At 44.4% G+C, this 11,517-nt stretch overlaps 1 long non-coding RNA gene across 3 annotated transcripts; it reads right to left on the bottom strand.

The window, feature by feature from the left end:
• Nucleotides 1–1,119: 1,119 nt before the first annotated feature.
• On the bottom strand, nucleotides 1,120–9,466 carry LOC144901957 (uncharacterized). Of its 3 annotated transcripts, none has more exons than XR_013630159.1 (4): nucleotides 9,239–9,466; nucleotides 5,667–9,164; nucleotides 5,475–5,602; nucleotides 1,120–5,376 (listed from the first exon to the last, which is right to left on the bottom strand). It is a non-coding gene; the product is annotated as an uncharacterized LOC144901957 (long non-coding RNA). The 3 variants fall into 3 exon arrangements; XR_013630162.1 differs by having other exon boundaries at nucleotides 5,667–8,426; XR_013630160.1 differs by having other exon boundaries at nucleotides 5,667–8,426; nucleotides 9,384–9,461.
• Between the last annotated feature and the right edge of the window lie 2,051 nt (nucleotides 9,467–11,517).

Below are 11,517 nucleotides of genomic sequence, written 5' to 3'. Positions count from 1 at the left end.
GCTGCTCTTTTTTCCTCTCGCTCTCCCCCTTCTGGATAAGGTCATGAATAGGATCCTGAGGCACGGTTAAGGTTAGCGAATGACGCTCGTTCTGATCTTGTTTAAGGAATCCCAGGTAGCGCTCCAACAAAGCCTCGTACTTTTTAACCTTATCGTACTGATTCAACGTCCGATCTTCTAACACGGCCCTCATTTTTAAATCCAAATCATGTTCCGCGTCTTGTCGGATGGATGGCTCTGTTCTACCCAGCCGCTCCAATTGTTGCGGCGAAACAAGAAACATCTTCTGCGTCGTCCTCAGAGACATCTTTTTTAAATATTATTAATCTCTCCTCAATAGTCCCCCCAAAAGACTACCCAACGCAGGCACAACCGTGGCAAGCAGGGGGAGAATAAAGCCACCTCTCTGACTGAGAGCGGTTCTTTTTCTTTTCAGACTGTTTTTTTTATTTGCCAGTAAGCGTATAATATTCTTTTGTTTTTTAAATTTTTTGTACTGAGACGACGACAGCGGTATGTGACCTCTTAAGAGATTTAACGCAATCTCGCATAGAGCCTTCACCAAGTCTGAGGAGCCGTGAGCCAAGATATCTTTACGCTTTCTCGGTGTTGCGTGAAACAGGGCTTTGAGCTGCGGGGCGTTTCTTTTTAAAAGCTTAGACATGATATCAGCCTTTAGGCATGTAAACGGTAGGCCAGTGGTGGGGTAGTAACCCCGTCCTCAGTCTATATTGTTCTGGACATGCGGGGGTCAGATCCAGTAATAAATACCCGTGCGGCTCTTTGGTGGCGTCCTCAAAACTCTCTAAAAAATATTTCTTTCTCATGGGGAAAATCTGGTGAGCTAAAACTCTTGTTTGAAGCATATCTCTAGGGTTTTTAAACAGCACCATATAATTACTGTTTAAACTGATTGTCCGGCTGTATTTACCTTGGTGGAAGACGTTTTGAGTCATCAAAATGACGCTCATATTCCTATGATGTCTGTACTGCGTAAATATTTTTACAACCTCGGGGTGATCCGAAGCTTGGAAGATCAAATCATCCAGGATGATGAGATGCGTCTGGTCACATGGAAAGAGGTTTTCATCGTCAAAGGAATCAGGCAAACCCTCCACAAACTTGAGTCTTTTATTCCTTTTTTGCATTTCATCGTACATGGGTTGATAAGAGGTGTAGATCCACACCACATTTTGCGGTACACATTTCATGACATGTTCACAGTTTTCTAAAATACTTTTTACAAAAAAGGTTTTTCCACAACCGCTGGGACCTGAAATCAGACATGAAAACGGTAGCTCTAACCTAGGGTCAAAATTAACCCGCCCCATATCCATTTTTGTGCTAATAGCCAAACGGGAGCGTTGTCCCGTCAGGCAAGAGCCGTCTTTTGTCGTACACCACCCTGAACTTTTTCATGAATGTTGTGTTTTTCAAATGAAACCCCCTTTTATCACGTATGATGCTATGCTGGGGTGTTTCAAGAGCTGCGGCCTGTGTGCGGTCTGATTGAATGTAACCCTCCACCAGTGTTTTGACGCTGTCAAAATTGACTCGTTCGCAGCACTCTTGCGTTTGTGTGATACCTTTCACCTTCAACACAGTTTTCCCGCTGTCGCGGGTTTGGTAAGCGTAGCTTTTAGGACCGGCTGCGACAAACTCCTGAATGCTGTCACCGTTCAGTTCGTCCGTCAAATCACCCAAGTAATCCCCCAGCGGGAGAGGTGTCTCCCCCTCTTTAACGACGTAAATAAGGCTGTCTGTGTCAGTGTAAAGAACCCGCGTCTGTAGCTGCTCCAGGTACCTGTACATTAACATCCTGGCGTACGCCGTTGTAAAACAGGCGTAAAAGATGTTGGAGGATTTACCGGAGGGCTTGATGTAACGCCGATTGTAATTATACTGTATCATCGCCACATCATCGTTGAGGAAGGAAAAGTACTTGAGTTCATATTTACCCGAAAACATGAGGTTGAAAAAATCGTCAGGGTTTCTGACGAGTTGGGTTTGGGCTAAATTATCCCTCTGTCCTAGTTTCCCCCAAAGAGAATTCAGAAAGAGTTTAGACATCTGTCTCTTTGCCGGGTTTGGTTTGATTTTAGACGGGTCTAAGCGGATACCCTGATGGGTTTGGTAGTCGCGTAGGTACTTTTCTCTGCTTTCGTCATCAACCACACCGGGGGGGTTACCCGGAGGCCTCCTGTTTCCCCTTCAGAAAAGTATGCATATAATCCACAAAGATGGCGTCGCTAGACCTTTCAAAATGCCACACCTCCATAATCGTGGCCACCCTGTAACCTAATTCAACGGCTTTGTTGAATTCAACCGTGACCCACACACCGGTCAGAGCCCTCTTGTCATCATCATGGGAACACGACCCCTCCTGGTTGTTTGTTTCGGCACATGTACGACATAGTGGAAACACCAGTTTCCCCTTGGATGTTTTGTGCGGAAGAACAGGAAAGAAAAGGCCTCTAGGCGGGTAAATTTTCGCTTTAATGAGACCGTAATAGTTTCGCGGGTCATCAAAGTCTCTGTGGATAACGCGGGGGTGACCTAGCGGGTAAGCAAAGTTGCTGTTCACATAAGGATACAGGGAAGTGACATCAACGTACATCACGCGTTCGTTTTGCGCAGCCGTATACCTTAGAGTAAACGCACTCGTTCGACCCCCGAAAAAGGCCTGCCGCGGTGAAAGAGGCTCCGGAGGGTTATTATTACGCAGGAATGCCTGCACCCCCGGATGCGTCTTTTTCATGTTATCCCACTCGTGCTCCTTCATTACCGTGACACGCGTCCCGTGTTTGGTCTTTAACGCCTCTAATTTCTTCTCAGTTTTGTCACGCAGCTCCTGAAAGGGGCGATTCGTCAATGGACAAATCTCAGACGGTTGAAAACAATCGGAGCATCCGTGAAAAAAACACCCCAGGAACTCCCAGACATATTTTATACCCCCTGACTCGGCATAACCGTCTACAAAGTACTCGCCAATCTTTTTTTCACCAGAGTTCAGCGCGTGTTTAATGAACACTTTTTCGCTGTGAGCAACCCATTCCAAATATTGGATGCCCGCTTGTGAGTATGATTTGTGTTGACGCGCATAATTGTCTGGCGGCGGTATAGCGACCGTGTTAGGTTTTAAGAACCTGGTCCTGAACACTTTCATACAGGCTGAGGCTATGGTGATGCATCTCATCGGGTCTACATCCGTCTCGCTAAGAAATTCATCTCTGAATCTAGAGCACGCTTGGAACAAAATGTCAACATCGTTTTTGCAATAGAGCAAAGCTTCTCTTTCTCAGCCGGAGCCATACGTTGTAGGCCGTAAGCGTCGGGCGGCGGGTATGGTCCTACGTACTTTAGATGCTCCATGGAGCTGAACTCGTGCGGAAAATAACCTTTAGTTTGATTTTCAAACCCTAAGGCTTTGGGCATGGCGCTGAGTCGCATGGTGAGGAATGACAGCGAATCGATGTACTTTAAATTGTAATCTTGGTCTGTAAAACTCAGAACTTTACTCCCCGTCATGATAATGGATGGCGTGAGTTTCATCTCTATCATTTGATTGAGGATCAAATAGCTGTCAAATCCTCTTGCGTTGTGAGCTATTAAAGTCGACCCTTTAAACTTATCTCTCCTGAAGTGGAGGAGAAATTTTTTGACGCAGTCCACCCCAAACCAACTCAACTCAGTTCCGCCCAATGTTTTTGTACACACCAGGTAAGGGACGTGTTTGTTGTTTTGATCAACGTAGGTTTCAAAATCATAGAATATCAGGCTATCGCATGGTTTTTCTGTCGTTAGCGGTTGCATGAAACACAGGTGGGGGGTTGCATCATTATCACGAGGCATTTGTTCGTTGCAGGTCTGACATCGTCTAACAGGACATACATGCTTTCTGGGGGGTTTGTTCTTGTTGACGTAGTACGTCATATTGCATTGATCACACCTTTTCCACAAGTCGCACATGCTAACGCAGACCCCGCTTTTGGTCGTGTGTTTGCGCTCCTTGTGTTTGGCAAAACAAACTTTGGTGCGGCATACTTTGCGACAATCGGAGCAGTAAACTCCGGCCATCTCCTGCCGCATGCAGTCGTGTGTGGTGCAAACGGGGCAATGCCATTGACATCGATGTGTGTTGAGATTGTCGTGACCTTTGTAGCAAAAATGGCAGAAATACCTGTGCCCGACAAAAGCCGCTGCTGATTTTACACCGTAGTAGTGATTCTGCGCCAAAAACAAAAACAATGTGTCTGTCGATTTGGTAAAATTTGTCTCAAAATGACAAAGCGGTGTAAATCCCTCATTTCTGTACAAGACAACAATTTTACGATTCAGAACCGTCTCAAATTTATGGATGTCATTAAAACCCACCGGGGTATGTTCGCTCAAGCCTACACAATGCTGTAGGTGCCGACCCCGTTGCCTGGCAGACTCTACCGTCTGATGGCTATCTAGCATCAGAGCTATAATGGTGGCGAAGCATAATTGATCTCTATTGTACAGAGTGTACAAATGCCGTTTTTTCTTTTGGATGATTTCACAATCAAGTGTATTCTCCAACTTGCGTTTTCCCCCACCTCTCTGGTCACGTACCACCTGCATGACGAGTTCTAAACCAGCATCGGTCATGACTTCTAGATTGGATTGTACCAATCGATCCAGTAAATCTTGAAACGCTGATCTGATATCGTTAGGGTCATCCGTCGCTGGGACGACTATGTGTTGTCTCAATCCCTCCCCCATCAACTCCAGCTGCACAACATCGCCCGGTGCTGAAACACCTATAGCTCTATCGACTAAATCATTCACGTGTTCCATAACACCTACGTAGAAGGTTGCAAAGTTAGGTACACGCTCAGGAGGGGGAATGTTTAGCACACGTCTTATTTCCACATTGTTGAAACGGTCTCTGTTCACAATCTGTGGCTCGGTCAGAACTCCCCCGGCTTGTGAGGACGGCTCGTCGTGTATACAACCAGACGCTGATGGCTGATTAAGCCGCTCAAGCGCTCTTTCAAGTGGATTAAAAAAGTCTTCAAAGTCTGCGATTTGCCTGATAGCAAAAAAAGGATCATCACCAGCATCATAATGATCGTTTGTTTCGGGTAGTGGGTCATTTTGCTCGTTGGGGATTCTATTTAACTCGTTTATGACATCCGCCAGTTCACACGGTACATCAGCGGGGTAACCCTCATCCATATTAAAATCCATAGGTCTGACAAAAACAAAAAAACGCTCCACATTACCAGACTTCAGCTAAGATGTGAAGCACGTGAGTGAGAAGACTTTTCATCAACAACTTTCGAGCTCTGATTCTTTTCTTTCGATCCGCCGCTCCTCTGCTTTGTCGTTTACCCCGACCTCTGCTTCTTTCTGTGAATGAATAATATCACCGTCGTTATTATAATGATCGGATATCACCATATTATAATGATCGGATATTGTATTGCATCATCAATTACACACATTACCTGGTTTATCATCAGAGTCTTGGTCACACCCCCTGACTCTGTCACCACAGACTCTGTCACCACAGAAGCCGGATCTTTCTCACGACCTCCATCCGCTTCTACACACTCCTTTGCGATGTTGCTTAACCCTGTAATTCATGTTTAAATGTCATCACGAGTCTCGTTGTTAACTTGATGTAGATCGATACATACCCAAGTCCCGTCGATGCGCTTCAACACTCATTCGGTGACCATGTGGTTCAAAATCATTCTCCTTTGTATGATCACCTTCTCTCCGGTCTTTGAACGTTCCGCAAAATTGCCCTTCCGCAACTTTGTGTAGCGCTGTAATTGATGTTTTTAAAGTCATACATCTTGCAACATAGCTCTGTAGCTGATGTTTTAAAATTAGCTTTACTAGGCTTATGATCCAAACTTAATGCAAATCAGTACTTACCAACTTCCACCTGTGGCAACTCCTCATCAAAGTCCGCTACAAGTCATAACGCCGTCAATTAAAACAATGTGAATATCGCCGACTTAAATTTTGTCATAAGTACTCACGAGTGTGATTTCCCCGTTGTGGATGAACTCCTGCTTTTACAATATCTACAAAAATATAACGCCAGTAATTGATTGGATTCTTGAAGTTAAAGGTTTGGTTTTAAGTTATAAAACAAAACGACGCATAGTCACCAGGTTTCATCACAAATGTGTTGAGTTCTCTGCAGAAGTGTATGTAGGTAATGACTTTTGGTTGACTGTTGATCTTGTTTTATACCCGTGGAATACTGTCGGGGGGTAGAATGCTTTCATGAAGACGGACGAGTTTTGAGTACAATGAGGCCGTCTCATCTGGAGCTAGGTTTTGTGGCTTATTGTACTCCACGCCCCCCCACATCCCCCCGATACGCCATGCTGACGCAGCGGTAGTTTTTTAAAATCCGGACATGCCCGTACATGTCTAAGTCGGCCCCTCACACGTCGAGGTTTTTTAACAATGTATGTTTTTTATCAAATTAAACCATCCGGTCGCGCGGTCACGGGCTGCCTAAGCCAGCCCACACTCACACACATCCGGAGAAGCTGTCGACGAGTACGAGGGGGGTCAAACGTCTATGTTTTTTATCAAATTAAACCATCCGGTCGCACATTCACGGGTTGCCTTAGGCAGCTCACACGCACACACATCCCTGAGGAAGCGGACGGCCATTTGTTAAGGCGCTCACGCCTGAAGCTGCAGTCGGCCCTTTGTTAAAATACTTTGTTAAAATCTGAGGTTAGATTCTGAGGATCTCCAAAAGCGGTTCTATCAGAGTTTATACCCACACGCCTGATGGACGGACGGAGATGCCGGTGGATCTACGAGGTAAGGCGTTCATTATTTAATTCGTTCATATGTTTTTTAAAATTGATTCACATACAGAAAACACATAAGAGAAAACCGGCCTGATGGATCGACAAAGAAGGGCTGTGTGAGGACTGACGGGAGGGGTAGGGGGGTGGTTTACAATTAATTATAAATAATATATGTTATTGTATTAATTACACCAATATTTAATCCAAATTAGTCGATAAATCGATCTCGGGTATTTTGTAGGCCGCGGCGCGGTGATGGCGCCATGTTCGGCAGTTTGGCGCACGGTGATGACATCACATCCGGAGCGCGGGGATGACGTCACATCCGGCACACGGTGATGATGCCACTTCCGGTACAGAGTGATAATGCCACTTCCGGCACATGGTGATGACGTCATGACAGGTCATTAATCATCAGGGTCATTAATCTAATCATCAGGGTCATTAGTCATTTTTGACTACAAGTGTATCTTATTATCTCTATCGGAAGGTGCCAGGAGGCTCATTCCATGTCTGCCTGACGCAGCTTCGCATCCCGTTTTATCTGCAACAGTTTCAAGTGGCTGAAAAGCACTTCTGTAGAGTTAGAGCGAAAATGAGAAAAAGTGTTTCTCTCGCTGTGATAATGCATTTCAAGCGAGCTATAGGCTTTGTGGTAAAAATTTTCTCCATATATGGCACATGTGTGCCACGTCCAAAAAAGCACTCCACTCGCTCAGAGATGAGCGTTTTGGCACTTATGGAACACATTTAGTGTGATGTGCATTATTGCTTGGCACACACAACCATTGTTCGAAAATGCACTTTATTCGCTCTCAAACACATTTTGAGCAAAGGATGATAGGGCAGGTCATTGTGAGCCATCGGAAGGTGCCAGGAGGCTCATTCCAAGTGTGCCTGACGCAGCTTCGCATCCCGTTCTATCCACATCAGTTTCATGTGGCTGAGAAGCACTGCTGTTAAGTTAGAGCGGAAATGAGAAAAAGTGTTTCTCTCGCTGTGATAATGCATTTCAAGCAAGCTATAGGCTTTGAGGTAAATATTTTCTCCATATATGGCACATGTGTGCCACGTCCAAAAAAGCACTCCACTCGCTCAGAGAAGAGCATTTTGGCACTTATGGAACACATTTAGTGTGATGTGCATTATTGCTTGTGTGGCAGTGGTAGCGAGTGGAAGAATACTGGCTTACACCAGAGATTTTCGAGGACCAGACAACGCCACCCTGGGAATTTCACCCAGAGAGTCAATTTCTTTTTCTTTTCCCTCTTAAAGTATACACAGGTTCATTATACTCATGAGGCTGGAGACATGGTTCACATTATAAAAAAATTAATAGATTTTCTTAACAAGTTTTAACATTGTTTTAAAATACCACACACACAAGAAGGGGATGAGGGAAACCTAATCAGGTGCTGAGGCTTACCAGGTGGACAATGGGCTAGTGAAGGGGGGAGGGATCCACCCAAAAACAACCCAAAAAAAAACACCCAGTCACACGTGACACACACACACAGGGTTGTGCAAAGAAAACCAAATCCCAGAGGAGCACCGCACACAGAAGGAGGGGATACCGCCACCCAGACCACCAGCACCACCACCGATCCTCAGCAACTGAAAAGGGAATAAAAACAATTAGTGGGGTCAAAAACCAAATAATAAAGCAATTAAACAAAAATAACAAAATAATACTAACTAAATTGAAGGTTGAGCCGCTAAACACACAAATTAAACAAGCAAAACAACATATGATAAACAAAAGAAGGAACTACTTAAGGAAAACCCACCCAATTCCCAAAATCAAATGAAGCAACTAGGCTAGAAAATATAACTAAGTCAAAATAATCCTAAAACAAAAAGGTAAACCTATAGAAATAATCTAAACAAAAGCAAAAGGAAAACCTATGCAATTGTAACTAAACAAAAAGGGATCTACAACCCCACCACTAAAACACACACATAATACAAGGGAAACTCTAAAATAATAATAAGAATTGCACGTAGTGTCTGTCTGTCAGGAGAGGCCAAGCGGCCTGGCAAGTCAGTCACAGTCCAGCCCGCGGGCTGATCACAGCAGGCAGAGCAGTCCAGAGCGCAGACAGAGGCTACCAGCGCTAAGCTCCCAGCTAGGTGAAGCCACAAGACCAAACAGGTCAGTAGCAAGCCGTAGCACAGCAGCAGGAGAGCAGTCAGTCAAGGCAAGCAGCGGCAGCGCAGACGAAGCAGCGGAAGCAACCACAGAGACAAAACAGCGGAGACAAAGCAGCGGAGACAAAGCAGCGGCGTTCTCAGACGGCTGGCGATGACATCACATGCAGCGGCAGTGTTAGCTGGCATTCAGGCAGATTACACCTATCGCAGATGTTAAAATTAATGATATGGCCGACAATGATGCGGTTACGACCTATGTTAATAACTCTACATACCTTCTAAGCAGACACACAGGCACATGAGAGGAGCGAGGGAGGGAGTAAACTCAGGCGGCTACGGGCGTCTCACCTATGACCACACTAGCATTAGCAAGCTACGAGCATGCACAGCAACGGAGAGAGAGGGAGAGATAACACTCACCACAATAGGACGCCGAAAGACACGTATGCCCCAGCAGCACACCGATCACTCTGTCTCAGTTGAACACTTGACCCGGAAGTACACAGACGGAAGTGCAAAGGAAGAAGCAGTGAGAGGAGCGCTCCACCTACACAATGATTGGCCAGCAGTGAGCTCTGTTTAATGGAACACGCTGCATAGGGAGATATGGATATACTCCTATGCTGCTACATTCGGCACACACAACCATTGTTCGAAAATGCACTTTATTCGCTCTCAAACACATTGTGAGCAAAGGATGATAGGGCAGGTCATTGTGAGCCAGCGGAAGGTGCCAGGGGGCTCATTCCAAGTGTGCCTGACGCAGCTTCGCATCCCGTTCTATCTGCCACAGTTTCATGTGGGTGAGAAGCACTGCTGTGGAGTTAGAGCGAAATTGAGAAAAAGTGTTTCACTTGCTGTCAATGTATTTCAAGCAACCTATAGGCTTTGTGGTAAAAATTTTCTCCATATATGGCACATGTGTGCCACGTCCAAAAAAGCACTACACTCGCTCAGAGAAGGCCTCCGAAGAGCGTTTTGGCACTCATGGAACACATTTAGTGTGATGTGCTTTATTGCTTGGCACACACAACCTGTTCGAAAATGCACTTTATTCGCTCTCAAACACATTGTGCGCAAAGGATGATACGGCGGGTCATTGTGAGCCAGCAAAAGGGGCCAGGAGGCTCATTCTAAGTGTGCCTGACGCAGCTTCGTATCCCGTTCTATCTGCCACAGTTTCATGTGGTTGAGAAGCACTGCTGTGGAGTTAGAGCGAAAATGAGAAAAAGTGTTTCACTTGCTGTGATAGTGTATTTCAAGCAACCTATAGGCTTTGTGGTAAAAATCTTCTCCAATTATGGCACATGTGTGCCACATCCAAAAAAGCAATCCACTCGCTCAGCGAAGGCCTCCGAAGAGCGTTTTGGAACTTATGCACTGTAAAAAAAATTCCGTAGTTTTTATGGAAAAAAACTGGCAGCTGTGGTTGCCAGAATAATCCTGTAAAAATTACAATAGAAATGTAAACAGTCTTACAGGGTAAACTGTAAATTTTACAGTTTAAAACTGTTACAATTTACAGAAAGAATACACTTGAATCTTGTCAAACTTGCTAAATTTTTTTGTTAAATCAACATGGTTATTTTGTTATTTCACGTTTTATTCATGTAATATTTGCAGAAAATTGTTGTTAATTTTACATCAAACACTATTAAACCCGATGAAAAAACACTGACCAAAAAACATTGTTTAGCTGTAATAAAAACTAAAAATACTGATATGATATAATATATATTACTGATATATTTTGCAAATTAAACTCAAATATTTATTAAAATATACTAAATTATGCAGTATTTACAAACTTACTTTACCGCCATATAAACAGTTTTCTATTTTAATGCTTACATTACAATCTAAACATTTTTAAAATCATATGCTCAAATCATATTAAATTGATATTGAATAAATCAATATATAGTTACACCTCTTGAGTCATCTTGCTAAAAGATTAGTGTCAGAAAACACAAAAACATGCATTTATAGTCTCTCCTGAAATTTATTAATTTTATTCATTCATTAATTTTCTACCGCTTATCCTCAAGAGGGTCACGGGGGGTGCTGGAGTCTATCCCAGCTGTCTTCCTGGACTGGTGGCCAGCCAATCACAGGGCACATATAGACAAATTTACAGCCATTCACACTCACATTCATACCTATGGACAATTTGGAGTGGCCAATTAACCTAGCATGTTTTTGGAATGTGGGAGGAAACCAGAGTACCCGGAGAAAACCCACACATGCACAGGGAGAACATGCAAACTCCCATTGTCCATAAGTATGAATGTGAGTGTGAATGGTTGTTTGTCTATATGTGCCCTGTGATTGGCTGGCCACCAGTCCAGGGTGTACCCCGCCTCTCGCCCGAAGACAGCTGGGATAGGCTCCAGCACCCCCGCGACCCTCGTGGGGATAAGCGCTAGAAAATGAATGAATGAATTAGTAACAACTGTCGACAAACATGGCAACAGTAAAGCACAAAAACAATCATTGGGGCACATGGGTCGCCTTTCTCAGTTTAGTCCAAGTTCAGACATCACGCCACTCATGA

Source organism: Doryrhamphus excisus, linkage group LG2, assembly GCF_037039965.1.
Source record: "Doryrhamphus excisus strain RoL-2023G ecotype Guam linkage group LG2, RoL_Dexc_Guam_v1.1, whole genome shotgun sequence".
NCBI classification, from domain to species: domain Eukaryota; kingdom Metazoa; phylum Chordata; class Actinopteri; order Syngnathiformes; family Syngnathidae; genus Doryrhamphus; species Doryrhamphus excisus.
This window is presented reverse-complemented; position numbering and strand designations above follow the sequence as displayed.